The sequence below is a fragment of the Mirounga angustirostris genome, unplaced genomic scaffold, assembly GCF_029215605.1.
Source record: "Mirounga angustirostris isolate CCGP_5_RB_7025 unplaced genomic scaffold, mMirAng1.0.hap1 SCAF_2, whole genome shotgun sequence".
Lineage (NCBI taxonomy): Eukaryota > Metazoa > Chordata > Mammalia > Carnivora > Phocidae > Mirounga > Mirounga angustirostris.
The window spans coordinates 107,186,758-107,212,731 of NW_026991710.1; the positions used below are offsets into that span (position 1 = coordinate 107,186,758).

A 25,974-nucleotide genomic window follows, 5' to 3' on the forward strand; every position below is an offset into this window, starting at 1 on the left:
GCCACCCAGGCGCCCCAGATTTTTAAATATTAAGAACTGTAGTGGGTATGTGTAATTTGGGGAGGAGGAGCAGAGAGGTACCTGTGTAGGCCACACTGTAGCCAAAGAAAGTATATCTGTGGGCCTTGTGGTCTCCAGGCCTCCAGTTTCAACTTACAACATAAATCAAATATCATGTTGACAATAAGTAACTGAAAATACTGTTGGACTGGAGGAATAACTCTCACTGTGCGTCCGTGGGGTTGGGGGGAGAGAGACAGCGGGGCATTGGAGTCTGGCAGGAGGAGGCTTTTAAAAGCTTGTAGGTTCTGATACTTTCCCAGCCCAGATACTTCTGTACTTCCCTCCATGGTAAAAGTTGAAGCATTAAGAACTATTGTTCTCTTATAAATCCAGAGTGTCCCTCAGGTGTGCAACAAAAGGGAAAGAAGCCGTGTCACAGGTCTAGAACACTGTGTGTGTGTGTTTCAGAACTTTGTGGTTTTTAAACTGCTTTCACACCTGTCCTTTCATCACACCTGTCCGTTAAACCTGTGCAACAGGTGTGACAGGTATTATCTCCTTTAGAGCTGTCCAAATAGGCTGAGTGAGATTAGTGATTTGCTTAAGGCTCCCAGTTTGTAAGGAGTAAACATGAGACTAGATACCTAATCTTATAATTTCTAGAATTTTTCTCCCATACATAGTTTTATGTATTTACATGTATTTTTCTATCCCTACCACCAGTAATTCCTAAAAAGATCTGATTTGGCTCACTTTATTATGGTTGGTTACTGGTTTTGCCATGTCCTATGACCAAGCCCCAGATTATCTTCCTGGCTTGGTGTGCTGCCTGGGGCCCTAGATCTTCTTTTTGTCTCCTGTGAAAGCCAAATACCAGTCATCCCTCTTGGGACCCTTGACCATCACCAGCTCTACTCCTGGGCTCTATTTGGAGTTCCTGGTTTCCCTCTTCTGGCCTGTCTTGCCACTCACTGAGCCTCATGGGGATACTCTGAGTCCAGATGTCCCTGGTACAGGTGATAGGTGACATGGACATTGGTTGTCTGGAACTGGAATGAGTACCCTGACTCATTTTGTGTAGGCTGTTGAATAGCTGCCATAGCAGTGGCTTTCTGACACATGGCAAATTTGGATGATAAAAGATGTACGTTACTAGGGGAGCTAGAAGTTAAAATTCTTCAAGTATTCTCCCTAGTTTAGCTTAAAGTGGAACAGTCATGCATCTGAATAGCACTACCAGAGAACTGTAGTAGTTTGTAATTTCTAGGATACGTTAAATACTACTTTGAGGAATTCTGGAATATACAGGGTTTATGTGGACATTGTGACTATCTTCCACACAGTCTTTTGAAGGAGGTGGGGGTTAGAGAAAGAGAGACACACACAGAGAAATCTAGAGACAGAAACAGAGAGACACACGGAGACACAGTGAGAGACAGACAAAGGGAGAGAGAGAGAGACAGAGAGTGAGAGGTAACTACTTAGCGACTAGGAAAGTCCTGCTGTGGGTATTTGTAAGAGGAAATGGAGAAGGTTCCTTTTGCTAGCACATCGCTTTTGCCAGGATTGGCTTTGTTACAGTTTTTTAATCAGGGATAGCAGATCCCCAGTGGGAAGGGTGTATTTTAGCCTTATCTTGGATGCTTTCTTACTTTACTTGACTTAATTCAAAACTACACACAGCTTAGTGTGTAGCTTGTACCATTTCCTTTGCATATACTGGAAGTTTTATTTAAAGTCCCCATAACGATTTTTGCTGTTTTTCTACAGAAAATAATCAAATGAGAATTGTAAACACTTTTTGAGCCATTTTTTACTTGACAAAACAGTTCTTCTGAGCCAGACCTCTCTCTTTCTCTCTCCGAAACATAGGGGCAGGAGAACCAGACTTTTAGAGGAAGACTAATTCTTGTGCATTGTCACATATTGCTCAAGGCCTTTTTATTTTTATTTATTTTTTATTATTTTTTTAAGATTTTATTTATTTATTTGAGAGAGAGAGAATGAGAGAGAGAGAGCACTTGAGGGGTGGGGAGGGTCAGAGGGAGAAGCAGACTCCCCGCTGAGCAGGGAGCCCGATGCGGGACTCGATCCAGGGACTCCAGGATCATGACCTGAACCGAAGGCAGTCGCTTAACCAACTGAGCCACCCAGGCGCCCGCTCAAGGCCTTTTTAAAATAGATTTTTTACTTTTCCTATTTTTATTAGATGTAATGGTAAAACCCAATTATTATCCTCAAAATAAGGAGAACATCAAACTTCAAACCAAAATATAAGAAGAGAAATTTCTTGCTGATTCCAACTTATATCTTTTTAGTGAAAATATTAAGCAGAAAAGTCATCATGTAGGAAAGTCAAGTAAAAAAAAGCCATCTTTGATTTCAGTACAGATTTCAAACATCGTATTTTTAAACTGTGGGAGAAATGTGTAAGTTCTGTTTTTCCCATTGGCCTGGACTCAGCACCTGTCTTTCTTTTGCACAGTTACACCTCCCTTAACAAATGATCTGGAAGCAAAGATCCTTTAGTCAGCTGTGGTCAAACAAGAAAATCCTCATGAGGTATGCCAGACAGGAAAGCATGAGCTCAGCCAAGCCTGCCTGAGAATAGTGTCATCAAGGACCCTCAGGCAGCAGCATCTGTCTGTCTGCACTCAGCTACAGAGCAGCAAGGCTACAAGTTCTCACAGTTTCTCTTTGGGGTCTCTGTCTTTTTCTTTCTCTGCTATTCCCCTGTCTTGGCCATGATTCTCCCCACCATCACAGGGCTGGTCTCTAGCCCTTCACTCTGATATCAGTTGTTTTCACGCATTGTCAGGCCCCCAGACTCTCCTTTCTGGAGCCTGGGATCCTCTTTGTGATGATTCTTCCTGTCCCACCTTCAGGCACTCTCTCCTCCTCCATCTAGATCAAAACATAAAAGGATCATGAGGCCCATATGGGATGGTTCCAGCTGTACACTTCTGCTGGTGAGCCCTGTTGTTTTGGGGAGGAGGTATGTAGGACTAACCACGGTGTACTTTCTGGAGGCCCAGGTGCCTCATCCTCAGGCAGTGAAGACAGCAGCAAAATCACAGGTCACCTGTATGCAGTGAATTCTCATGCAGCAGGTGTTGCCCACTCTTCTCTCTTGTGTCCTTACTCCCTTGACTTTAGCCTCTCCCTTCCCTCTGCCTTAGAGACTTCTGTTGCATATTTTATGTTTTCAGAATGGTTGGTGCTATTTTAGTAAACATTTAATTCTGTTTTCATACTGTATAAAATAGTTTTTCAGAAGTTGGGATAAGACTCTCAATGCCTTGGGGTGCCTGGGTGGCTCAGTCGGTTAAGTGTCCAACTCTCTCTTTTTTAAGATTTTATTTATTTATTTATTGGAGAGAGAGAGAGAGAGAGAGTGCACCTGTGCGTGCACGCAGGCAGGGGGAGGGGCAGAGGGGGAGGGATAGAGAATCTCAAGCAGACTCTGTGCTGAGTGCTGAGCCAGACGCAGGGCTCGATCTCACGACCCTGAGATGATGACCTGAGTTGAAACCAAGAGTGGGACACTTAACCGACTGAGCCACCCAGGAGCCCCTAAGCATCAGACTCTTGACTTTGGCTCAGGTCGTGATCTCAGGGTCATGGGACTGAGCCTCACAGTGGATTCCATGCTGAGCATGGAGCCTGCTTAAGATTCTCTCTCTCCCTCTCCCTCTGCTCCTACCCTCCCCCCACTTGCTCATGCTCTCTCTCTTAAAAAAAAAAAAAAGAAGACTCTCAGTGCCTCTTATAGTATTTCCATGTCAAAAATGAAGTTTATTACAAAGAAATATATTGATGGGCTTTAATATCTTCATTAATAGAAACAATTTTAGTAAGCTGACTCAGTTGTCATTAAGGAATATTTTAATTTGCTTTTTGACAAAATAGTGATGGGTAAATAGCAAGTAATACATTAACAATAGTTAATTCCTTATTTATTGCATCCATATTAAAATAAAAATAAGGGAAAATAATATAGAAAACTTCACTTATAATCCTACCAATCTACATTATTGCTGTTTTTATCTTCCTATGTTCCCTTCGAGGCCCTCACCATATATTTATGAATCTGCTCGTTGGGATTCCTAATGTACTTCTATGATATAGGAATTCTTGTGAAAAGTTGTATTCTGTTTGAGGATTATGTTAAAAATAGCTCTCAGTAGTATCCACATTTTAACTAGCTGCATTAACTAGCTTTATTCTATTATCTCAGAACTCTGGCTGTACCATTATAGTATTGAGATGCATGCATTTATTTATTTATTTACTTTTTGTTAGTGGGGCTATGACTTTACCACCAGGACATGGAAGAATAGCTGTGTGACACTAAGATTTTCATTGTATGTTTCACTACATGTAGTGAGTTTGTGAGTATTAATCGGCCTTTATACATAAGAGTTAAAATCCCTCTTTATCTTGGATTCCTGCGGACATCATGGAAATTTTCTCTTCAAGATGGGCAGTGGATTGGACCTGAAGTAATAATCTACCTTGTCATATTCCCAATGCATATTCCCAAGCTCAGGGGAGAAACACCACTGGCCTCTCCCTCTTCATGGTTTTCTTTCTGAAATTGCAGATTTCAAAACTACAAAACTTGTGCTTATAAAACTTGCTTGAGGGCACCTGGGTGGCTCAGTTGGTTAAGCGACTGCCTTTGGCTCAGGTCATGATCCTGGAGTCCCGGGATCGAGTCCCGCATCGGGCTCCCTGCTCAGCGGGGGGTCTGCTTCTCCCTCTGCCCTCTTCCCTCTCGTGCTCTCTCTCATTCTCTCTCAAATAAATAAATAAATAAAATCTTTAAAAAAATAAAATAAAATAAAATAAAACTTGCTTGATTTCAAAAATCATCTGAAGTACCAGTGAAAATTTCCTGGGCCCTTTTCAGATATTTTGAATCAGAATTCTGAGGCATGGCTTGTTTTAAATAGGCACCCACTAATTTTTACAAGCCAGGCAGATCTAGGAAGCAGTCATTTATTTGAAACTAGCTCATAGCTGCTGGCTCACACATTTGCTCAGCCCACATTTAAAGAGAGGACGCCAGCAATTCCATCCTTGGGAGACCAAGAGCTGTGCAGGTCCTGTCCTTATTCCACTCCATATACGGCTGTGGTCATGGCTATATGAAATGTAGCACAGGAGAGCAGGCCAGTGTGGGAAGATAATCCCCTCCCCCCATACACACCCAGTGTCATCATATAGGACTACTATAGTCTTCAGTTTGCCTTAGTGAAGAGGGGGAAATATATGGATGGGGTTATTTTCTCTGCATCATTTACAACTTTAGAATTCTGTTCCTCACCGAAATTATAGTTATGTACATGATGGGATGTGTACATGTGTGTGGGTTTAGAATTTTTCCTTATGCTTTTTTCATGTGGTTATTGGGTTATTTTAAATTCAGTTTATGTACTGAAAAATTGCTCCTCTATTAATCTCAGTACTATTAATTTGAAAGTTAATCAGAGTTTATGCCAGATTGCCCAGATCTGGAGTAGTATTCCCTGAAGTAGGCTGGTCCCAAAGTTGGGAAATAATAGGGTTTTTTGAGTTTGCACTCATTTCCTGGGTCCTTCTCCTTGCCCTGGGGGATCAAGGCCCTCCTGTTGTTCTCAAGCTGCCCATTCTATCTACTCCCCCTCCTCAATTCCCTTCCCTGGTAGTGCCCCATGCTCCAAAATTCTCTTTCCCTCCTTTTTAAGTTCTTCTGGGTCAAAAGATAAAAATAGACTAACAACAATACAACATAACCCAATAACTCTCATCCCCTAGATTTGGTGATCTTAGCCAGCTGGTAGAAAGAAAGGAATGGATGAAATGAATTCATGGCATAGTGAGAATGATTGATTGGATGACTTACTACATTAACAAAGTATCCCAAGGACATTTACATTTTAAGGCAATGCTTTTTTTTTTTTTTGAGAGAGAGCGCTAGCGAGCACGAGCAGGGTGGGGGAGGGTCAGAGGGAGAAGGAGAGAGAATCCCAAGCAGGCCCCATGCTCAGCATGGAGCCTGACACGGGGCTCGATCCCACAACCCAGAGATCATGACCTGAGCCAAAATCAAGAGTCAGACACTTAACTGACTGAGCCACCCAGGCACCCCTAAGACAATCCTTATTAAGCTAAAGGAATACATTTCAAATATAGGCTATCAGCCACTTTTAAGGAGAAGGGTAATTTGGGGGCAGAGGGATCTTTAAATCACACCATAAGGGCCGTAGTTTACTCTGCCACCTAAGTTCATCTGTTGTTCTTGGAAACATGTTGATACGGTATTCAGCCAGGAAGGGCAGAGAAACATGCTTGGGTTGGGTTAAAGGGCAAGTCCAGGCCTTTATCCCCACCCTCGTGATGTCTCTCATCTCCAGCAGGGCACTACATGGGTGCACTCTGTGCAGGGTGGATTGTCATGAGAATAAACGGATCACCTGCTAGTGCAGGGTCCACCCCAGCAGAAGGAGCCAGGAGCCGCACAAATCTGCAGTCAGTGTCCTTATCTTTTCATTAGTTAAGGCTGTTGACTTGTGGACTGGGTGTCAGTTATAGCCCTTTCATGTAGACAGGATCAAGAACCTTTGGCACAGTTGTTATCACTGTGTATAAAGGTTAAAAATTGATTGGAAGAAAATGTGGTACTTTATTCTCCCTTGTGTCAGTTGAAAGTTTAGTTTCTATGTCTTTTTGTGTCACCGAAATAATAAACAACTAGCAGGCTTTTTTCTTCATTAGGAAATGGAAATCTTTTACAGAGTAAATGCAGAATGAGTAATAGAGCAAGCACACTGTACCCCTGCCCATAAGCCTAGATACAAAGCTAGTCATTTATTAGGCTATGTGTTAGGACAGATTATGCTTCCTGCTGTCCTTGGGTCCTTAGGTATCATGACTGCTTGGTGATTTTCACTCAGATGGGATAGACCTAGGGAAACAAGGCTGGATGTGGCTCTCTTGAATTTTAGTTTTCCTTTCTCCCCCACCCATTTAATATTTCCCATATTAAGTAAAAATCTGAAACATTAGCAACAGAATTTTGATAGGCCTGTCTTCCATCTGCAAGGTGTACCATTTGAATGATACTGAAGAAACCTTTTTGGCTCAAGAGCAATGATTTTTTTTAGTGCCTTTGTACTTAATGTGCCACTTTGAGTGACTTCTTTTGAGTTAGGGTGTTTAAGTTACTTACTCTTCAACTGTATTGAAGGAAGCAAGTGTAGATATTTTATTATGAAATAGTGAACAGTTTATCAGTAATAACTGATACTCCTGGGTTCCAGGCTCTGTTCTGTTTTATGTGTGTCATATCTAGTTCTCACAACAACCTCGTGAATGGTTGCTGTTTTTCTTTTTTTTTCTTTTTTTTAAGATTTTATTTATTTATTTAATTGACAGAGAGAGAGAGAGAGGGAACACAAGCGGGGGGAGCAGGAGAGGGAGAAGCAGGCTTCCCGCTGAGCAGGGAGCCCAATGCGGGGCTCGATCCCAGGGCCCTGGCATCATGACCTGAGCCGAAGGCAGTTGCTTAACCAACTGAGCCAGCCAGGCTCCCCTTTGTTGCTATTTTTGGATAGGGAAACTGAAGCATGGGGAGTTTGGGTGACTTCAGCAAGGTTCTACACTGGCTAATGGTGCTACTGGGCAGTAGACCTGGGCAGCATTACTCCACAGTGTTCATACTTAGCCACAGAACCATACTGCCTCTTTAGCCATAACAACAAAACAAAGCCTATAAGAATACACTACACCCTGGCAGGATGGTCCCCTCTAGGATTATGAGAAGGGGGCTGGAGGGAACATTTGCTTTATCTATATCATTTGAATTTCTATTTATAATGATAATATATTCATGTATTACTTAATATAATTGAAACTTCTTAGGTTAAAATTGTTAATGTCCTAAGGTTATTAATTTCCATAAATTCATTGCTACTTTAAAAAAACTGTCAGTTAGACTCTCTGGTAGGGAACTTAGGAACTGTGTTAAAGAGATCATTTAACACAGTCTCCTTGCTTTTCAGATGAGGAACCTGAAGTTATATGATGTTTAAACTCACAGAATTAGTTTGTGGCCGAGCAGGTCTGCTGGCACCTAATTTTGTGTGCTTTCTACTGCATTTTTTGGGACATATCTTATGTGGAATGAAACATACAGTTCTTAAGTGAACAGTTTTGAGTTTCAACAAATGCATGTACCCATGTAACTGATTTCAAACTGAGATATGCATCGTTTCCATTACCCTAAACTTTCCATGGTGCTAGCAATCTCTTTGAAAACTTTACTCTTGTTCATTTGTATTAGTAAGAATTCAAGTGCTTACATTCTGTATATATCCACACATTTTATAGTTCTCAGCTTAGATACATCTTTGTTTGTGTTGTATACTCCTTGATAGGTTTCCACGAAGTCCCATGTTTCTCTTATACTTTACAAACCAGTTCCTAGTTGCTGAAATTGCTAATTGGTGTTCCTTGTTTACAGTCATTCATTCAAGTTGGTCTTTAGCCTGACATAATTATCATTACATACACATTTAGTCTTCTTTTGGTGCTCAAGCTCTCTCAACACATTTATAGTCAAAGTATATATCTTTTTTGTTATTGTTTTTTAACTAAGCAGTTCCTATATTAATATCTTGGGAGTTCTGTAAGAATAAGACATATTTACCAAAACCAATGCATTTGAACATAAACAAGTTTGGTCGTCAGTGCTTTGTGTTAACCAGAAAAGCTTATTCTCCATTTGCTTTGCTCTACAGGCTTGGTGAATGGTGTGGGGGGGGGAGGGGAGAGCTGTTATCTGTCAATGGTACCATGTGCTAATGAGCAATTTTCAAAACTGACTCCATGTTAGGAAGTATGGAAATGTCCTCTGGCATGAGTATATATCAATCCATATAAGTTTGACATCTAAAACATTTTAGTTTTGAGGCGCCTGGGTGGCTCAGTCAGTTGGGTGTCTGCCTTCAGCTCGGGTCATGATCCCAGGGTCCTGGGATCAAGCCCTGTGTTGGGCTCCCTGTTCAGCAGAGAGTCTGCTTCTCCTTCCCTCTCTGCCTGTACTCTCTCTCTCTCAAATAAATAAATAAAATCTTTTTACAGGAACAGTATAGTTTTCTTTTTAAATCTTGTTCTATAGAATTATTCTAAAACCCCTAGAAAATTTTCCCAAAGGAAATAATTTCTATAGATATTGTCACAGGAGTGACATCATAATTGTGAAAACTGGAAACAACAGAGTGTCTAATAGAAGAATGATTACATAATAAAAAACTATATAGTTACTAAAAATGATAGCTATGTGATCAAGTTGATACATGGAAATGTTTAAATAAGACAGTATTAAGTGAAAAAGAGGATCTTAAAGTTTTAAGTGCTATATAACATAGTAATTTACACCTATGTAAAAATATGTATACCTTAATAGAAATAAGTTATGAAACTTTATGCATGAAAATACTTTTGATTTTAATATTTTATAGTCTTTAAAACTTTTTATTTTGAAATTATTATTTTTTGCTAATGACAAATATTTATTTATTTTAATTCCAGTATGATTAATACAGTGTTACATTAGTTTTAGGTGTACAATATAGTGATTCAGCAATTGTATATATTACTCAATGATCATGATGGTAAGTGTACTCTTAATCCCCTTCACCTATTTCACCCATCACCCCACCACCTCCCCTCTGGCAACCACCAGTTGGTTCTCTATGTTTAAGAGTTTGTTTTGGGGGTGCCTGGGTGGCTCAGTCGTTAAGCGTCTGCCTTCGGCTCAGGTCATGATCCCAGGGTCCTGGGATCGAGTCCCGCATCGGGCTCCCTGCTCAGCGGGAAGCCTGCTTCTCCCTCTCCCACTCCCCTTGCTTGTGTTCCCTCTCTCGGTGTCTCTCTCTCTGCCAAATAAATAAATAAAATCTTTAAAAAAAAAAAAAAGTGTTTGTTTTGTTTTCCTCTTTTTTTTCTTTGTTCATTTGTTTTGATTCTTAAATTCCACATATGTGTGAAATCACATGGTATTTGTCTTGTTCTGACTGATTTATTTCACTTAGCATTATATCCTCTTCATCTATCCATGCTGTTGCAAATGGCAAGAAAACAAAAGTTAAAGGAATTCATCACCACTGAACCAATCTTACAAGAAATGTTAAAGGGGATTTTTTGAGTGGAAAGGAAAGACCATAAGCAGGACTAAGAAAAGTGGGAAAGGGAAAAATTTCACAGGTACATATAAACATAATAAAAGTAGTAGATTAATCACATAAAACCAGTATGGAGGTGAAAGCACAAAAGCAGTAAAATCAAATATATTTATTAAAAAACAGTCAAAAGATTCACCATATACCTAAAACATTGTGGGGAGGGGAGTAAAAATTTAGTGCTTTTAGAATGGGTTCAAACTTAAGTACCATCAACTTAATATAAACTGCTATATGCATAAGATGTTGTATATAAACCTAATGGTAACCGCAAATCAAAAACTGGTAATAGATATGCAAAAAATAAAGAGAAGGAATCCAAGCATTATCACCAAAGAAAGTCATCAAACCACAGAGAAGAGAGCAAAAGAAGAAAGGACCAGAGAAGAATTACAAAAACAACTGTAAAGCAAGTAACAAAATGGCAGTAAGTATATACCTATCAATAATTACTTTGAATGTAAATGGACTAAACACTCCAATCAAAAGACAGGGTATTAAGGAGGGCACGTACTGCATGGAGCAATGAGTGTTATACGAAAACAATGAATCGTGGATCACTACATCAAAAACTAATGATGTATTGTATGGTGACTAACATAACATAATAAAATTTTAAAAAAAAGGATGACTAAATTGAAATAGTTTAAAACTGCAGAGAAGGTGCAAGAATTATTCCAAGAATTCCCCCTTACCCTATATACCCTTTACTTGTAGTCATTGATTTTTAACACTTTGCTACATTTATCACTTGCTTTCTCTCTTTCCATATACATATGTACATATATATTTTCTGAATTATTTAAGAGTAGATGGCATGCATCATGCCTGTTTACTCCCTAATTCTTTAGTGCATTTTTCCTAAAAACAGGGATATTCTCATATGTAATTACAGTAGAGTTATTAAATTCAGGAAATTTAACATGTAGAGTTAAAATGTACAGTTTATATTTCAATTTTGTCAGTTGCCTCAAGATTGTTTTTTCTAGCATTTCTCCCCTCCAGTTCAGGATCCAATCCAAGATCATGTATTGCATTTAGTCTTGTCTTTTCAGTTTCCTTCAATCAGGAAGAACTCCCCACCTTTGTCATTTATGACTGACGTATATGAAGAACGTGGGCTAGTTATTTTATATTATATTCCTCAATTTGGGTTTGTGTGATGTTTCCTCATGATTAGACTCAGATTTCCTCATGACTAGATGTCTGGCTAGAAAACTACATAGAAATGTGGTATCCTTCTCAGGGGGTATGGCATCATGTTAACACTGATCACTTGATTAAAGTGTTGTCTGATCTCTCCACAGTACAGTTACTATTTTCTTTCTGTGCTTCAGCCCTAGAGGGGAGATGTGTTAAGAGCACATAGACATAATGCTCCTCATCTCACTCTTTTCCCTAGACTTAGCATCTATCTCAGTTCCTTTTAAAAGTCACATTTCCCTAAGTGAATTAAGTCAATCAGAGAAAGACAATTATCATATGATCTCACTCATGTGGAATTTAAGAAACAAAACAGAGGATCATAGGGGAAGAGAGGAAAAAATAAAACAAGACGAAGTCAGAGAAGGAGACAAGCCATAAGAGACTCTTAGTCAATCATAGGAAACAAACTGAGGGTTGCTGGGGGGGGAGGGGTTGGCAGATGGGGTAACTGGGTGATGGACATTAAGGAGGGCACATGATGTAAAGAGCACTGTGTATTATGTAAGACTGATGAATCACTGACTACCTCTGAAACCAATAATACATTATATGTTAATTAATTGAAATTTAAATTTAAAAAAGTCACATTTCCCAAGATTTATTTACATATACCCTAGGTAAACAGAAAAACTTGAATGATTTTGCTGAGGCTCTCAAAAATAATACTCCCATCCAAAGCTGTCTAGTTTGTACCACGATGTTAAACCTATCTCAAAATGCTATCTGATTACCTGTCCATAATCAGATTTAATGTCTTCCTCTTTGACCTCCAGGAACACTTTGTACTTTTCTTGGGGGCACATATTAACTTCTGCTTTATGCTTGTAACTAAAGGTATACTTCCCTTATCCAACTTACCAGACAGCAGGTGCCTTGAGGGAATGGACTGTGTCCTAATCATTTCTATGTCCTCTGCAGAGCCTAGAAGAAGCAGTCAATGGGAAGCACGTGATCAGTGTTTATTCATAAAATGCATATTTATTCCTACTACATACTGCTCTGATGTCCTAAAGACCCAATTGCATATTTAAAGAACTCATCTCTAGCATCTCTACACCTTCTGTTTAACGTGTTGCTATTTTGCTCTTGAAGAATGGAAAACTTCAGTGTCTGTCGTTTATGTATTCTTAACTCAGGCGTTAAGAAGAGTGTTGTTGAGTAAATGAGTCGCTTCCTCATCATGAGGATTTGTGTTTGATGTTTTCATCTAAGTCTTTTACTAGGGCACTGGGCCAGCTTCTCATTGCTCTGATAAGAAGGCATGATGAGGTCTGCTCTTCCTTCAGGGCATTCTTCTAACACTCATTAAGAATAACTCCGTATGTGTATTGATAGGACAGCAGATCCCTACCTAAGGATTCCCTTATGTACAGTCTTTAGAAAGTAAAATATAACCTGCCAAAATCACAGGAGTTAGGAGCCTAGGTTATTAATTTGTTTGGATAGTATTAATTTGTTTTGCCAAGACATGTAAGTTTAATTAATGATTGGAAGAACCAAAATTCTAAGTAGGTCAATCAAATCTTATGGTACAACTAATTTGCAATTAATTATAATGGGAAAAGTCCAGACGATGACACTGAGCTGCTTGTTACATTATATAGAAAATAAAGAAATTACATAAAATCCATCTTTTCTAAAGTGTACTTTTTATGTTAAGTTTTTGAAATGGATAAAGCCACATCATTCTTTGTAGTGGGGCTTTTCTTTAGAATATGAACTGATCTATTATTTTTTTAATAATTTAAAAATTTTATAATAGTTTTCGATTTCCAGAAAAGTTGCAAGAGAGTGCAAAGAACTCCCATATACTCCTCACCCCATTTCCCCTATTGCTAACAATCTATATCACTATGTACATTTGTCACAGGTTAAAAATAAACATTGGTACGTTAAAACTAAACATAATGCTTTATTCAGATTTTACCAGTTTTTCCTCTAATTCCCTTGTTGTTGTTGTTCTGGGATCCCACCCAAGATATTACATTACATTTAATCATAATACCTCCCTAGCCTCTCCTGGTCTGTGACAGTTTCTCAAACTTTCCTTAACTTAATGACCTTATAGTTTTAGAAATACTAGTCAGGTTTTTTATTTTTTGTTTGTTTGTTTGTTTTTGTTTTTTTTTTTTCAGAATGTCTCTCAACTTTGGATTACTCCAGTGTTTTTCTCATGATTAGGCAGAGATCATGGGTTTTTAGGAAGAAGACCATAACATGTAGTGCCATTCTCATTACATCATATAAAGGTGACTTATCATGTTGATCTTAATCTTCATCACCTGGCCAAGGTAGTCAGGTTTCTCCACTGTTAAGTCACTTCTTCCTCCTTTTCCATACTCTTCTCTTGGAAGCCAGTCAGTATGTCCAGCCTACTGTAAAGGGGGAAGGAAGGGTGGGAAGTTAAATTCTACCTCTTGAAGGGGAGAGTATCAACATAAATTATTTGGAATTCTTTTGTAAGGGAGATTTGTTTCTTCTCCCTATTTATTTATTTCAACCATTTGTTTACATCAGTATTGATCCATGGATATTTATTTTATACTTTGGGTTATAATACAATATTTTGTTATTTATTAGTTGCTCAAATTGCTCCAGCATTGGCCATTGGGAGCTCTTTCACCTGGCTCCTGTGTGTCTTTGATATGCCCCCATCATTATGTTTTTTTAGTACTTCCTTACTTTCTAGTACTACAAGATGGTCTAGACTATCTTGTATATTCTCTGCTTCAGCCCTAGAATCAGCCATTTCTCCAAAGGGCCTTGGTTCATTTTATAGGAAGATTGTATTAGAGACTGGCCCATATTTTGATAATATAATAATGAATTTTGGAAATGAAAGTGAGAGCTGTGAAGAGGTAGGACACATAGGCTTTGATGATAGGCACTGACTTGGAATCATAACTCTGCCATGAGTAGTAGGCTGATCAACATTCCCATTTTGCCTGTGAGTGAGAGATTTCCAGGGATGTGGGACTCTCCACGATATAACAAGGATGAGTTGGCCACCTTAGTCATGGAATTGGTTATGTCTCATGGGTGCAAGGGACAAAAACTCAAAGTACCTCAGTTTAAAAAGGGAATTTAATGACTCATTTAACTGGGAAAGCTAAGGATGTATGGGTTTCAGGTGGAGCAGCATCCAGGGAGCAATTGATGTAATTAGGGCTCCCTTTGACTCCATGTTTCAGCTCCGCATCCTTCTGTGTGTTGTTTTTTTTTTTTCTTAGATTCTCTGCATGTGGTGGGAAAAGTGTGGGCTTTCTTTAATGGAGAAGAACAGCTGTCCTCATTCCCTAAGACAGGGGTCAAAACTGAAATATCTAGAAGGGTGAGGCACGTAGTATAAAGAGTGGAACAGGCTGGGTGGAAGACAACAGAGAGTGATGGGACCTTTAAGGGGGAAGCTTTAGTTGTTGAAGCTATGTAGGAATGTAGGTTCACTATTGCCAGATACTCCAGTTTTTCAAAATAAGCCAGAAATGTGAAACTCTGATTTTTAAATGTTGGTAAGTAATTCAATTAAATAACAACAACATAATTCATACCAAGAAAATATACTCATGGATCATATCGCTGTCTACCAGTTTATAACCTCCTCCTTCATTAGTCCAGGGCCATTTCCCGGCTGCCTTAGGGATACTTGGGCACATACCTGCAAAAGGTGGTTCCCTTAGTAGTTTCAAGATATATTTACTGTTTTTGAAAATAGATCCCATTTGACTAGCCTAGTGGTTAAGTGCTTGAAAGTTCACTGTGTCTGAACCATCCTTCAAAGAGCATCTTTCATTAAGATATGCAGGTATATAAACTTATGTGTGGAAGCATATGGGAATAACCTTTAGTTAATTGCCTAAAACTACAGTATGCATAATGGTTCCCTTCAAGTAACATCTTTTAATAAGATATAAGTGTTGGTAATCTTATATATAGAAACATACTGGGATAGCTGAGTGCTAAACTGCTTGAACCCGCACAATGTATAAAGCATCCATTAAGTACCATCTTCTTTCATTAACATATATGTGGTTGTAAACGTAGGTGTAGAAGCATAAGGGAATAAGTGAATGCTTAACTGCTTGGCGGGGCGGGGAGGGGGGTAGGAAATAGATCCCATTTAAGTTAATAATCATGAAATTCATCAAGTGCTTGCTATGTGCCAGGCATTGTGCTAAGCAATTCACTCATCTCTTTTAGTCCTTACAATAACCCTTTGAGTAGTTACCAATATTATTATAACTTTCCTGCAGATGAAGAAACCGAAGACAGAGAGATTATCTATCTTCCTTGATGTTACACAGCAGAGGGGTCAAGGCAGGATTTAGACCTCTGCTGGGTCTGACTGTGGTGCTCAGATTGTTTGCACCTTTGCTGTATTGCTTCAAATGGCTGCAGAGCAGAGACATCTTAATATCTCAGATTCAGAGACGATCAGGGATAGAAGGAACCTTAGAGATTACTCAGTATGTTGACTTACTTATTTTATAGATAGGGAAATTGAGACCAAAAGCAAGGAGTGACATTGATAAGGTCTCATAGGCTATCAGTAGCTGAGCTGGGATAAGTCCAAAGCCTTTTTGCTGCACCATGTAGCTTCTGGGACTTGCTAACTGCAAGGATTGAAAGTCCCTGTGGGTTTTACAAAGTATTCTGAAGCCTTGACAAATTATCCCTGCCACTCCTGTTTCTGAATTGAAACATTTTTCATCTCTCATTTACTAGGCTCTTCAGAGGAGGAAATATTTTCTTGTCTTTTTAAACAGGAAAGAAGATTACAACAATTACTTTTCTCTAAGTTGATCATTTCATCCATAAGGTCAGCCATCACTGTGATTTGAGGGAGAGGCCAAGGTGGGGTAGAGAAGATACTTCACGGCTATGATAAATATCTGTCTTTAAGACCTTTATGTCAATTCCTGGGAGATATGTCACCAAGAAACCTTGAAAACTACATTTTGTCCACATAGATAAATGATCCTAATGATCGGTTTCAAAAACACTTAATTCCAGTATGTGATTTCTTAAAGATACACATATGTGAATTTAACAGATAATTACTGTTGGCCTTTTAGGTGCAAAGAATATTGCTGGGTCCTTTGAGGGTATAAAAATTAATAAAGCATCATCCCTATCTTCAGGGAGCTTATTAAAGAGTAGCAAAGGCAGATATATAAGCCCTTTATTACAATAGAATAAGAGTCACAAAAATAAAAACTATTGAGGAAGTACTAGAAAAAAACCCAACTCAGAAGGTCAGGGAAGACTTTCCAAAAGATTTAAGCTGGGCTTTGAAGGCTGGTCAGCTTTCAGTAGCTATAGCTGGAGGACGAAAGCTCTACAGGCAAAAGAAAGCACATGAGCAAAGACAGAAAGGTGAGACACACAGGGTGTGTTACAAAAAAATGTAGTAACAATTTTGATCGTATGTGCAGGGCTCTAAGGGTTGGGTGCTGGGAGCTTATGATGATCCTCCTCATGGGAGAATTCATATGTACATCAGTTTAAGAACTTATGGTCCAGGATATGTCTGTCTTCTCATCTGAGTCTCTGGAATGTCATATAGCTTCTATAGCCAAAAATAAAGCCACAGTGTTTATTTAAAAGAAGAACGGAAGTCTTATGGCCCCTGAGAGAATAAACTCACTATGGGGATTTTAAGTGAGTACTGCTCAAGCAGTGGCTCTTGAAACTCTGCTCCTGACTCCCTTCTTCAGCTGCCATAATCCACTGGCTGGTCCTTCTTGAGAGATGATGCCAGTTCTTCATTATTATAGTGAGATTAATGTTGACTTAAGAATCTTGTTTTCCTAGGAAGTGCAGGGTTCAGGTTAGCAGGTCTTTGGACTACAGCTCTCTGTCTTTGCCTCTGAATGGATTCTTTTACCCCAGGGATTTTAAGATCAGTTCTGAGTCAGAGGTTAGGAAGACATTTCCAGAGTGGCCTTCCAATTTTTCCTCATGGCTTTTCCTACTTCAAATTCACCTTTGTGTGGAAGCTGTCATAATGTTTTGAATGTAGAAGTCGGGGAATGAGGAAATTAGCTTTAATTTTGCCAATTAGATTTCTAAACAAGATTATTCTTTTCACATGGGATTAGTTCAAAGAATATCTAGACATTTTTTCTAACCATCAAAGGGTTGCCCAAATCTTATCTCCCTCTTCTCCTCCCCTATCCTCCCCTCCCCTCCTTTCTTTTTCTCTTCTCTGTTTTCTCTCCCTTTTTTGTCGTTCCTTCCCTTCCCTAATTTATCTATTGTCCATCTATCTGTCCGTCAGTCTATCCTATTCTTTCTTTCTGTCTATCCATCTGTCTGTCGTGTGTCTTTGTCTACCTATATTATTTTGTTTTGATGCAAATTGGAACAAAGGGTGATAGGGAGCTGTAGTCATTGTCTGAAATCTCAAATATCATTGGAGTTTGTTTGAAATGTGACAGCATTTGAGCAACTGACGTTTGTAGAGAAAGTTCATGCAACCATGCTGACTGGGCTTGCCTCAAGTTTTCCACCCTAAATCCCAAATAGTATCCAATGCTGCCAGACAATGCTATTATACTTCCCTAGCACATTCACTCTGCCATACTCTAGGACAACCTTTCTTTTCAAACCTCCATACTTTCATCTCATTTATACTCAATAATCTTAACCAATTAAATGCAATTAACTAAAAAATTCCCCCATTTTGCCATCACTATACCTACCAAACTACCTCCATCTGTACTCTCCACATTTTTACTTTTCCTTTCTGTTTCATTGGGAGTAGTGTTTCTGCTGCTAACATCCAGCCCCTCCATTGGTGTCTTAGATCACATCCTGCTTGTTTACTCAAGGACCCCAATACTATCCTCTGTCTACTGTCTACTGCTTTTCTCTTTCATCATTTAATTATTACCCACACAATACAAAAATGGATTATTATGAGTCATCTTTAAAAATAACTTCCAGGCGCCTGGGTGGCTCAGTCGGTTAAGCGACTGCCTTCGGCTCAGGTCATGATCCTGGAGTCCCGGGATCGAGTCCCGCATCGGGCTCCCTGCTCAGCGGGGAGTCTGCTTCTCCCTCTGACCCTCCTCCCTCTCGTGCTCTCTGTCTCTCATTCTCTCTCACAAATAAATAAATAAAAAAAATCTTAAAAAAAAAAATAACCTCCCTTGGCCCCACATCCCCCTTTTATGTTCCATTTCTCTCCCTCTCTTCACATAATCCTCAAACTATTTGTTTATACTTTGTCTCTACTTGCTCACATTACATTTTTCCTTTTATAAGCCCTTTCCAAGTGTACTTTTTGTTCTCACCATTCGGCTGAAATAGGTCTTATTAATAGCATCTAATCTACCAGTGATCAATAGCATCTAAGCTAATGGTCAGTTTCTGCCCTAATCTATTCAGCCTCTCACTAGCATCTGACACAGTTGACTTCTCTTTCTTCCTCCTCCCATTCACATTTAATGCTGTTTATTGTTTGTTTCACAAATGAAACATGGTACTGAATAATTCTGAAGTGAAGTTGTAAATAGGTAATGAAAGCCTATTCAAGAATTCACGTTGACTCTTTCATAGATGCAGCTTTTCATTTTGAAAATTTTCAGATATCTCCTGATAATTCACACTTGGAGATAGTTGAATATATGACATGTTTTGAAGGGTAAATGATTATTCCTAATTGAGTGGATAAATATCTCCTTCCTTCTTGAAACTCTTGCTTCATTAAGCTATCACATTTTCCTCCAGATTTTCTCTGGTTTTCTTCTACCCCATTGGTTGATCTTTTTGGACTTTTGTTGGTGTTTTTCTTTACTCAACTCTATGTTGGAATAGCCCAGTATTGGGAATATAGACTCTAGAGTCAAATTTCTTGGGTTTGAATTCAGATTCTGTCACTTCTTAGCTGTATGACCTTGGGAAATTTACGACATCATTTTCCTCTTTGAAAACTGTAGGGGGAGGGGATCATAGTACCTGCTTCCTAGAGATGTTGGAAGGATTGAATGAGGTAATATACTAAGTGCTATATTAACGGAAGCTATTATTATTCACCTGACATTTTTATTTGGTACTGAAGTGGAAGAGAACTTGCTTTTTGCGTTATAAAGCTGGAAAATGCTAATTAACACCTGCTGGTTGTCCTTTTCTCTGCCATGCTCATCATGATAAGCATAGTCACTATACAATGTTACTATGCTATTATTATGTTCCCTATGCTGTACTTTTCATCTACATGACATTTATTTTATAACTAGAAGTTTGTACCCCTTAATGCTCTTTATCTATTTCTCCCATCACCCCAACCACCTCACCTCTGGCAGCCCCTAGTTCTCGGTATTTAAAAGTCTTTTGTTGTTGCTTGTTTGTTTTGATTTTTAGATTCCACATCTAAGTGAAATCATATGGTATAATCCTTCTCTGACTTCTTTAACTTAGCATAAGACCCTCTAGGTCCATCCAGGTAGTCACAAATGGCAAGATCTCAGTCTTTTTTATGGCTGAGTAATGTTTCATTATATATATAGATATAGATATATAGGTATATCTTTATCCATTCATCTGTTAACTCACTATATATATATCTTTATCCATTCATCTATTGATGGACACTTTGGTTGTTGCCATATCTTGGCTATTGTAAATAAGCTACAGTAATTATAGGGGTCCATATACCTTTTCAAATTAGTGTTTTTGTTTTCCTTGTGTAATTACCTAGTAGTGAAATTACTGGATCATATGGTGGTTTTATTTTTAATTTTTTGTGAAACCTCCAAACTTTTCCACAGTGGCTACACCAATTCACATTCCCACTAACAGTGCACAAGGGTTCCCTTTTCTCTACATCCTGACCAACACTCGTTTCTTTCTTTTTGATACTAGCCATTCTGACTGGTCTGAGGTCGTTTCTTGTGGTTTTGATTTGCATTTCCCTGATGATTAGTGATGTTGAGCACCTTTTCATGTGTCTGTTGGCCGTCTGTATGTTTTCTTTGGAAAATTGTCTATTCAGGTCCTCTGCTCATTTTTTAATCAGATTGTTGTTTTGGATTGAGATGGTATGAGTTATTTATATATTTTAGATATTAACTCTTCAATACATCATTTGCAAATGTCTTCTCCCATTCAGTAGGTTGGCTTTTTGTATTATTGATGTTTTCCTTTGATGTGCAAAAGGTTTTGAGTGTGTTATAGTTCCAGTAGTTAATATTTGCTTTTGTTTCCCTTGACTGAGGAGACATGTCCACAAATATATTGCTAGGGATGATGTCCAAGAGATTACTGCCTATGTTTTTGTTTAGGAATTTTATGGTTTCAGGTCTTTTTTTAAAATTTAAATTCAAGTTAGTTAACAGGTAGTATAGTATTGGCAGTATTGGTTTCAAAAGTAGAATTTAGTGATTCATCACTTACATATAATACTCAGTGCTCATCCCAACAAATGCCCTCCTTACTACCCATTAACCATTTAGTGTGTCCACCTACCTTCCTCCCCTCCAGCAACCTTCATTTCTCTATAGTCAAGAGTCTTATGGTTAGCCTCCCTCTCTCTTTTTATCTTATTTTGTTTTTCCTTCCCTTCCATTATGTTCATCTGTTTTGTTGCTTAAATTCCACATATGAGTGAAATCATATGATATTTGTCTTTCTCTGACTGACACTCTGACACTCTAGTTCCATCCATGTTGTTGCAAATGGCAAGATTTCATTCTTTTTGATAGCTGAGTAATATTCCCTTGTGTATATACACCACATTTTCTTTATCCATTCTCTGTTGGCGTTTGGCCTCTTTCCATAATTTGGCTATTGTTGATAGTGCTGCTATAAACATTGGGATGCATGTACCCTTTCGAATCAGCATTTTTGTATCCTTTGGATAAATACCTAGTAGTGCAATTGCTGGGTTGTGGGGTAGTTCTATTTTGAACTTTTTGAGGAATCTCCATACTGTTTTCCAGAGTGGCTGCACCAGTTTGCATTCCCACCAACAATTGCAAAAGGATTCCCCTCTCTCCACATACTGGCCAACATCTGTTGTTTCCTGACTTGTTAATTTTAGCCATTCTGATAATTGTGAGGTGGTATCTCATTGTGGTTTTGATTTGTATTTCCCTGATGATGAGTGATGCTGAGCATTATTTCAAGTGTCTGTTAGCCACTTGTATGTCTTCTTTGGAGAAATGTCTGTTCATGTCTTTGCTCATTTCTTTTTTTTTTTTAAGATTTTATTTATTTGAGAGAGAGAGAGAGAAAGAGAGAGAGCATGAGAAGGGGGAGGGTCAGAGGGAGAAGCAGACTCCCTGCTGAGCAGGGAGCCTGACGCGGGACCCAATCCCAGGACTCCAGGATCATGACCTGAGCTGAAGGCAGTCGCTTAACCAACTGAGCCACCCAGGCGCCCCTTCTGCTCATTTCTTAAGTGGATTATTTATATTTTGGGTGTTGATTTTGATGAGTTCTTTATAGATTCTGGATACTAGTCCTTTATCCAATATGTCATTGCAAATATCTTCTCCCATTGTGTTGGTTGCCTTTTGTTTTGTTGATTGTTTCCTTTGCTGTGCAGAAACTTTGTATTTTGGTGAGGTCCTATTAGTTCATTTTTGCTTTTATTTACCTTGCCTCCAGAGATGTGCCTAGTAACTAGAAGTTGCTACGGCCAACGTCAAAGAAGTTGCTGCCTATTTTCTTCTCTAGGATTTTGATGGTTCCCTAGGTCTTTCATCCATTTTGAATTTATTTTTGCGTATGGTCCAGTTTCATTCTTGTACATGTTGCTGTCCAGTTTTCCCAACACCATTTGTTGAAGAGACTGTCTTTTTTCCATTGGATATTCTTTCCTGCTTTGTCAAAGATTAGTTAACCATAGAGTTGAGGGTCCATTTCTGGGTTCTCTATTCTGTTCCATTGATCTATGTGTCTGTTTTTTTGCCAGTACCATACTGCCTTGATGATTATAGCTTTGTAACATAGCTTGAAATCTGGGATTGTGATTCCTCCTGCTTTGCTTTTCTTTTTCAACATTACTTTGGCTATTTAGGGTCTTTTGTGGTTCCATACAAATTTTAGAACTGTTTGTTCTAGTCCTGTGAAAAAATGCTGGTGTTCTTTTGATCAGGATTGCATTGAATGTGTAGATTGCTTTGGGTAGTATAGACATTTTAACAGTATTTGTTTTTTCAATCCATGAGCATGGAATGTTTTTCCCTTTCTTTGTGTCTTCTTCAATTTCTTTCATAAGTGTTCTATGGTTTCCAGCATACAGATCTGTTACCTCTTTGGTTAGGTTTATTCCTAGGTATTTTATAGTTTTGGTTCATTTGTAAATGGGATCAATTCCTTGATTTCTCTTTCTGCTGCTTCACTATTGTTGTATAGAAATGCAACATATTGCTGTACATTGATTTTATATCCTCCAACTTTGTTGAATTCATGTATCATTTCTAGCAATTTTTTGGTGGAGTCTTTTGGGTTTTCTACATAGAGTATCATATTGTCTGTGAGTGAAAGTTTAACTTCTTCCTTGCCAATTTGAATGCGTTTTATTTCTTTGTGTTGTCTGCTTGCTGAGGCTAGGACTGCCAGTACTATGTTGAACAACAGTGGTGAGAGTGGATATCCTTGTTGTGTTCCTGACCTTAGGGGAAAAGCTCTCAGTTTCTCCCCACTGAGGATGATATTAGCAGTGGGTCTTTGGTGCATGGCATTTATGATGTTGAGGTATGTTCCTTCTATCCCTGTTTTCTTGAGGATTTTTATCAAGAAAGGATGCTGTACTTTCTTGAATGATTTTTCTGCATCTATTGAGAGGATCATATGGTTCTTTTATCCTTTCTTTTATTAATGTGGTCTATCATGTTGATTGATTTGCAGATATTGAACCCACCCCTGCTGCCCAGGAATAAATTCCACTATTCATGGTGAATAATACTTTAATATACTATTGGATTCAATTTGCTAGTATTTTGTTGAGAATTTTGCATCCATGTTCAAAAGGGATATTGGTCTGTAATTCTTTGTAGTGGGGTCTTTGGTTTTAGGATCAAGCTAATGCTAGCCACATAGAATGAGTTTGGAAGTTTTCCTTCCATTTCTAATTTTTGGAACAGCTCTAGAAGAGTAGGTATTAATTTTTCTTTAAATGTTTGGTAGAATTCCCTTTGGAAGCCATCCAGCCCTGGACTCTTGTTTGTTGGGAGATTTTGATTACTGATTCAACTTCTTTGCTGGTCTGTCCAAATTTCCTAATTCTTCCTGTTTTAGTTTTTGTAGTTTATATGTTTCTAGGAATGTATCCATTTCTTCCAGACTGTCACGTTTTCATTTTCATTTGTTTCCATGTATTTTTTAAAAATTTCTTCTTTAATTGCCTGGTTAACCCATTCATTCTTCAATAGAATGCTCTTTAACCTCTATGTATTTGTGGTCTTTCCAAATTTTTTCTTGTGGTTGACTTCAAGTTTCATAGTGTTGTGGTCAGAAAATATGCATGGTATGGTCTATCTTTTTGTACTTGTAGAGGCCTGGTTTGTGACACAGAATGTGATCTGTTCTGGAGAATGTTCCATGTGCACTCAAAAAGAATGTATTCTGTGCTTTAGCATGAAATGTTCTCAGTATATCTGTTAAATCCATCTATTCCAGTTTGTCATTCAAAGCCGTTGTTTCCTTGTTGATCTTTTGCCTAGATGATCTGTCCATTGCTGTGAGTGGGGTGTTAAAGTCCCCTATTATTATTGTATTATTATCGGTGAGTTTCTTTTTTTTTTTTTTAAGATTTTATTTATTTGACAGAGAGAGAGACAGTGAGAGAGGGAACACAAGCAGGGGGAGTGGGAGAGGGAGAAGCAGGCTTCCTGCCAAGCAGGGAGCCCAATGGGGGGCTTGATCCCAGGACCCTGAGATCATGACCTGAGCTGAAGGCAGGCGCTTAACCAACTGAGCCACCCAGGCGCCCCTATCAGTGAGTTTCTTTAAGTTTGTTTTTAATTGATTTATGTATTTGGCTGCTCTCAAGCTGGGGGCATAATTATTTACAATTGTTAGATCTTCTGTTGGACAGACCCCTTTATTATGATATAGTGTGCTTCTTCATCTCTTATTATAGTCATTGGTTTAAAATCTAGTTAGTCTGATACAAGGATTGCTACCCTAGCTTTCTTTTGATGTCCATTAGCATGATTGATAGTTCTCCACCCCCTCACTTTAAATCTGGAGGTGTCTTTGTTCTAAAATGAGTCTCTTATAAGCAACATATAGATAGGTCTTGTTTTTTTAATCCATTCTGATACCCTATGTCTTTTGATTGGAGCATTTAGTCCATTTGCTTTCATAGTGATTATCAATAGATACGAATTTAGTGCCATTATATTACCTGTTTCTCTAGATTATCTCTGTTCCTTTCGAGTCTTTATTGCTTTTGGTCTCTCCTTCCCGCTCAAAGGGTCCCCTTTAATATTTCCTGCAGAGCTGGTTTAGTGTTCATGAACTCCTTTACTTTTTGCTTGTCTTGGAAACTCTTTATCTCTCCTTCTACTCTGAATGACAGCCTTGCTGGATATAATTTGCTTGGCTGCATATTTTTCTCATTTAGCATGCTGAATACATCATGCCACTTTCTTCTGGCCTGCCACGTTTCTGTGGACAGGTCTGCTGCTAACCTTATGTGTCTGCTCTTGTATGTTAAGGACCTTTTGTCCCTAGCTGCTTTCAGAATTCTCTCTTTATCTTTGTATTTTATAAGGTTCTTTATGATATGTCTTGGTGTTTGCTTCTCCCTCTGACCCTCCCCCTTCTCATGCTCTCTCTCTCATTCTCTCTCTCTCTCTCTCAAATAAATAAATAAAATCTTAAAAAGAAATGAGCAAAGACATGAACAGACATTTCTCCAAAGAAGACATACAAGTGGCTAACAGACACTTGAAATAATGCTCAGCATCACTCATCATCAGGGAAATACAAATCAAAACCACAATGAGATACCACCTCACAATTATCAGAATGGCTAAAATTAACAAGTCAGGAAACAACAGATGTTGGCCAGTATGTGGAGAGAGGGGAATCCTTTTGCAATTGTTGGTGGGAATGCAAACTGGTGCAGCCACTCTGGAAAACAGTATGGAGATTCCTCAAAAAGTTCAAAATAGAACTACCCCACAACCCAGCAATTGCACTACTAGGTATTTATCCAAAGGATACAAAAATGCTGATTTTATTTATTTATTTGACAGAGAGAGAGACAACGAGAGACGGAACACAAGCAGGGGGAGTGGGAGAGGGAGAAACAGGCTTCCTGCGGAGCAGGGAGCCTGATGTGGGGCTCAATCCCAGGACCCTGGGATCATGAACTGAGCCGAAGGCAGACACTTAATGACTGAGCCACCCAGGTGCCCCAGTGTTAACTGTTTTTGTTGATTTTTTGATGGGAGTTCTCTGTGCCTCTTGGACCTGAATGCCTGTTTCCTTCCCCAGATTAGGGGAGTTCTCAGCTATAATTTGTTCAAATAAACCTTCTGCCCCTTTTTCCTACTCTTTTTCTGGGACTCATACGATATGG

The 25,974-nt window shown here is 38.7% G+C and overlaps 1 long non-coding RNA gene across 3 annotated transcripts in view; it reads left to right on the top strand.

The window, feature by feature from the left end:
* LOC129045977 (uncharacterized) overlaps positions 1-25,974 on the top strand; it is a 227,201-nt gene that overhangs the window by 17,657 nt on the left and 183,570 nt on the right. The window contains exon 4 of one of the 3 annotated variants that reach the window (XR_010409548.1): positions 9,605-10,289. The exons of the other annotated variants lie outside the window; for them this stretch is intronic. This is a non-coding gene — a long non-coding RNA (uncharacterized LOC129045977). Of the gene's footprint in view, positions 1-9,604; positions 10,290-25,974 lie in introns of those variants that run through there. 3 annotated transcript variants of the gene reach the window in all.